This window comes from Nicotiana tomentosiformis, chromosome 8 (assembly GCF_000390325.3).
Source record: "Nicotiana tomentosiformis chromosome 8, ASM39032v3, whole genome shotgun sequence".
Taxonomy (NCBI): domain Eukaryota; kingdom Viridiplantae; phylum Streptophyta; class Magnoliopsida; order Solanales; family Solanaceae; genus Nicotiana; species Nicotiana tomentosiformis.
Window position 1 is genome coordinate 32,652,250 of NC_090819.1, and position 5,937 is coordinate 32,658,186.

Here is a 5,937-nt window from a genome sequence, read left to right on the forward strand (position 1 = left end):
GAATTATGTGGGGAAACAACGTATGTACGAGGTGACGACTTGAGGGAATTAGGATTTGTTGAATTAATTGTTATGTGAATTATGTGGGGAAACGACGTATATGCGAGGTGACGAGCGTATATACGACGTCATGAGAGCTAGCATACTGGATTGGGTATTAATTTCCATGTTTCAATCATTCCACGATATTTCTTGTTATATGCTTTAATTGCTACATGTTTTACTTGACTTCCATGCTATATTTGTTACTTGTCATTTAGCTGCTACTTTACCTTAATTTGTTCATTCCTCACATGATTTTTGCTTATTTGTTACATGTTTCTACTTGATATAATTTTATATTTAAACTATCACATGTTTTATCTGTTTATTTTTCCAATTATTATGTGGTTCTTTACTGGCTCGTACATTCACCTCCTTGATGTTGGTATTTTGTAAATCTTGTTGTTGAATTGTTATGTTGATGATTTGAAAATTGTTTCGGGACCGGGTTGCACACTGCAATGAAATTGAATGGTATTGAAATGAAAGAAGGAATAAGGATGGATTATGGTATGATAAGATGATGATATGGTGGGATTGGGTTGCGCCCTGCAATATATTGGATGTGTTGTAATTATTTGTGATTGTTGAGTTATCCTCAGTAATGCGATACGAAACTTGAGACTTTGTTGTTCTATGCTCTCAAGTAGTTGACCTTCAGATCCGTTTATTCGAGCTATTGCTTTATTTTTATCCCTGTTTTTCTGTTGTAATTATTTCATACATGTTATTTGTGATTGACTTGCCATAACCTCGTCACTACTTCATCGAGGTTAGGCTTAACATTTACAAGGTACATGGGGTCGGTTGTACTCATACTATACTTATGTTGTTCTTCTGCAGATATCGAGTTGATCCTAGTGAAGCGTAGCGAGACTGCTCAGATTCAGCTGATTGTGGAGACTTGAGGTATAGATGCATGGCATGCATAGCCTTGAAGTCCCCTTCCATTCTATCATTATTGTTATTTTAGCTTCAAAACAATTGTATTTTGTTTAGACTTTATCTGTATCACTCTAGATGCTCGTGTATTCGTGACTCTATATTCTTGGATATCTTTAGATTGCATTATTTACTATTATATCACTCTATTTCAGACTTTTGCGGTTGTTATTGCTAACATTTTGATTTGACTTATTAAAAATGGTTAAGTAATTTAGCTAACATTGGCTTGCCTAGCAAGTGAAATATTAGGCGCCATCATAATCCCGAGGGTAGGATTCCGGGTCGTGACAAGTTGGTATCAGAGCTTTAGGTTGCCTAGGTCTCACGAGTCATGAGCAAGCTTAGTAGAGTCTGGAGGATCGGTATGGAGACGTCTATACTTATCTTCTAGAGGTTATATGGCTTTTGAAATATTTCACTTGTTTCTTTCTCTATAGTGCCACTTTACTCTATTACTAATGTTTGAACCATTCTATTTTTGCTATCTTGCAGATAGCGAGAACACGCAGAGCATCTACAGTCGGGCAGGAGCCAAAGCCCCCTATTGCAGCTACTATTAGTGGTAGGGCCGGAGGCTGAGGTAGAGGCTGAGATGGAGGCAGGGCTCAGCCTAGAGCACGTGCAGCCATACCCATTGCAGATTCTCAAACCTAGCACACTGAGGAGGTTACATTTAAGATCGCACTAGTCGGACACGCTCAGGTCCCGGAAGGATTCATTGTTACTCCCGTACTTCAGGACGCTCTAGTCCGCTTAGTTGGGCTCATGGAGAGTGTGGCTCAGGCTGGAGTATTGGCTTTGGTACCAGTTGACTCTAAGTCTAGGGGAGGAGCGTAGACTCTCGCCACTCACAGTCTAGAGCAGATGGCTCTGCTGTATCAGACTATAGTAGTTCCGGCAGTTAGGGTAGTTCAGCCCATTATTACTACACAGCCCGGGGAGAGGCCCGCGAGGTCTTCTGAATGATTGATGAGGTTGGATAAGTTCACTAAGATTTTTCCTGTTCACTTTGGTGGTACACCTTCTAAGGACCCCATGACTATTTGGACAGTTGCCAAGAGGTATTGCACAACATAGGTATTATGGAGTCCAATGGATTTAACTTTGCAGTGTTCCAGATGACCGATTCTGCCAATAGGTGGTGCTAGGATTTTGGGCCAAGAGAGTGCTTTGAGTGTGGAGGTACAAGTCACATCAGGGGATATTGTCCTAGAATGATGAGCAGCAAACCTTAGCAGAGTTCTCAAGCCATTATGCCGGCACCGATTGCTCCACCGCCCGCACAGCCACCCAGAGGCGAGGGTCAGCCTACTAGAGGTAGAGGTCCGGCCATTAGAGGTATAGGCCAACCAGCTACAGGTCACCTGAGGGGTGCAAGTCAGAGTGGGGGGCCCAGCCCCGTTGTTATGCATTCCCAGCCAGACCTGAGGCAAAGTCATCAGATGCTATCATCACATGTAATGTTCCATTTTTCCATAGGGATGCCTCAGTTTTGTTTGATCCATGCTCTACATATTCATACGTGCCATCCTAGTTTGCTTCATATCAAGTTATGCCTCGTGATTCTTTGAGTGCTCCTGTCTATGTGTCCATGCCTATGGGAGATTCTACTGTAGTTGATTGTGTTTATCACTCATGTGTGTCTTCTGTCGGGAGTCTTGAGACTAGTGTTGATCTCGTACTTCTTGATATGGTGCACTTTGATGTTATCTTGGGCATGGATTGGTTGTCATCTTATCATGCTATTTTGGACTGTCACACTAAGACGGTGACCTTAGCAATGCCGGGGTTGCCCCGATTAGAGTGAAGGGGGACTCTTGGCCATTCTACCAGCATGGTTATTTCTTATGTGAAGGCTCGATGTATGGTCGAGAAGGGGTGTCTAGCATATTTGGCATGTATTCGTGATCCTACTGTAGAGGTTCCTTTCATGGATTCAGTACCAATTTGTGTGCGAGTTTCCAAAGGTGTTTCCTGCAGATTTGCCTAGGATGCCACCTGATAGAGATATAGACTTCTATATTGAATTGGTGTTGGACACTCAGTCCATTTCTATTCCACCATACCGTATGGACCTTATTGAGTTAAATGAACTGAAGGAGCAGTTGGAGGATTTACTTGACAAGGGATTCATTAGACCTAGTGTCTCGCCCTGGGGTGCACCAGTGTTGTTCGTGAAGAAGAAGGATGGTTCGATGAGGATGTGTACATATTATCGGTAGTTGAACAAGGTCACTATCAAGAAAATCCATTGCCGACAATTGATGACTTATTTAATCAGTTTCAGGGTTCCAAAGTGTTTTCGAAGATTGATCTGAGATATGGCTACCATTAGTTGAAGATTAGGGAATCAAATGTCCCTAAGACAGCTTTTAGACTCAGTATCGTCATTATGAGTTCCTAGTAATGTCATTTGTCTTGACCAATGCCCCAGCAACATTTATGGATTTGATTAACCGGGTATTCAAGCCTTATTTATATTCTTTTGTGATCATCTTCATTGATGATATATTGGTCTACTTATGTGGTAGAGGGGAACATGTGCAACATCTTCGGATCGTACTTCAGACTCTGAGTTATAGTCATTTATATGTCAAGTTTTCAATGTGTGAGTTTTGGTTGGATTCGGTTGTCCTTTTTGGTAATGTTGCATCATCTGACGGTATTAAACTAGATCCTAAGAAGATTGAGGTAGTTCTGAACTTCCTAGACCTACTTCAGCTATAGTGATTCGGAGCTTATTGGGTTTGGCGAGTTATTATCGTCGGTTAATGAAGGGGTTTTCATCAATCTCAGCCCCATTGGCCAAGTTGACCCAAAAGGGTGCTCTTTTAAGATTTTACGATAAGTGTGAGCTAAGCTTTCAGAAGCTCAAGACTGCTTTGACCACAATTCTAGTTCTAATTTTGCCGTCAGCGTCCGGTTCATATGCAATTATTGTGATGCTTCACAGATTAGCATTGGATGTGCCTTGATACAGGAGGGTAGGGTGATCGCTTATGCTTCGTTTCATCTAAAGCCTCGTGAGAAGAACTATCCCGTTCATGATTTGGAGATTGGCAGCCATTGTGCACGAATTGAAGATTTGAAGGCATTATCTCTACGGCGTGCGAGTTATTCACAGGTAATCAGAGTCAATAGCACTTGTTTAAGAAAAAGGATCTAAACTTGACGGAGCGGAGGTGGTTAGAGCTGTTAAAAGACTATGATATCACCATTTTGTACCAACCCGGGAAGGCCAATGTGGTGGCCGATGCCTTGAGCAGAAATGCTGAGAGTATGGGTAGCCTTGTATATATTTCATTGGGTGAGAGGCCACTACCACTTAATGTTTAGGCCAAGTCCAATCGGCTCGTGATGTTAGATGTTATTGAACCTAGTCGGGTTTTTGCTTGCGTAGTCTTTTGGTCTTCTTTGTATGAGCGCCTCATAGAGCGTCAGTGTGACAACCCCCATTTGCTTGTCCTTAATGACACGGTGCAGCACGGCGATGCCAAGGAGGTTTCTATTGGAGATAATGGGGTGTTGTGGATGTAGGGTCAGATTTGTGTGCCCAATGTGGATGGGCTGCGTAAGTTGATTCTTGAGGAAGCCCACAGTTCTCGCGGTATTCCATTCATCCCTATTCCACCAAGATGTATAATAATTTGAGAGAGCATTATTGGTGGAGAATAATGAATAAAGATAGAGTAGAGTATGTGGCTCGGTGTTTGAATTGCCAGAAGGTCAAGTACGTGCATCAAAGGTGGGGCGATCTACTTCAGAGACATGAGATTCCTCAGTGGAAGTGGGAGCGTATTACCATGGATTTCATTATTGGGATCCCAAGGACTTTGAAGAGATTCAACAGTGTGGGTTGTTGTGGATAGTCTGACTAAGTCTTCACATTTTATACTGGTGGTGACTAGCTATTCTTTAGAGCAGCTGGCTCAAATATATATCCGTGAGATTGTTCGTCTTCACGGTGTGCCTTCGTCTATCATCTTCGACTGAGGCACACAGTTCACATTGTATTTCAGGAGAGTCGTGTATCGCGAGTTAAGTTGAGTCTAGTATTTCACCCCTAGACGGACAGGCAGTCCAGGCGCACCATTCTGATCTTGGCGGATATGCTGCGTGCATGTGTTATGGATTTTGGGGGTTCATGGGATCAGTTTCAACTGCTTGCTGAGTTTGCCTACAACAACAGCTACCAATCGAGTATTCATATGGCTCTTTATGAGGCCTTAAATGGGAAACGATGTCATTCTCCTGTTAGTTGGTTTGAGCCGGGAGAGGATAGGTAGTTGGGGTACTGATTTGGTTCGGGATGCCTGGGGGAAAGTCAAGTTGATTCATGATCGGCTTCGTATAGCCCAGTCCAGACAGAAGAGTTACGTTGATCGAAGAACATGTCATGCAGCATTCATGGAGGGAGAGAGGGTTTTGCTGCGGGTTTCACCCATGAAGGGTGTGATAAGGTTCGTGAAGAAGGGTAAGTTGTGCCCTAGGTATATTGGTCCTTTTGAGATCCTTCAGAGAGTTTGTGAGGTGTCCTACAGACTCATTGCCACCCAGTATATCGACAGCTCACCCGGTGTTCCATGTTTCCATGCTATGGAAATATCATGGTGATCTGTCCCATGTATTAGATTTCAGCTCAGTCCAATTGGACAAGGATTTGACTTATAAGGAGGAGTCAGTGGCTATTCTAGTCCGGAAGGTCCGAAAGTTGAGGTCAGCTGATCGAGAAAGCTACGTTGGAGTTCGAGTCTGATATGCGGAGTAGATACCCACACCTTTTCACCAGTTCAGGTAATTTTCTATGTCCTTTCGAGGACGAACGTTTCTTTTAGAGGTGGAGAATATGGCGACCCGATAGGTCGTTTTGAGTACTAGCCTTCATTTTCGTGTTCCGAGACCTCCATTAGCTTCATTTAATTATTCATTGTTTGCATGCATAGTCCGTGT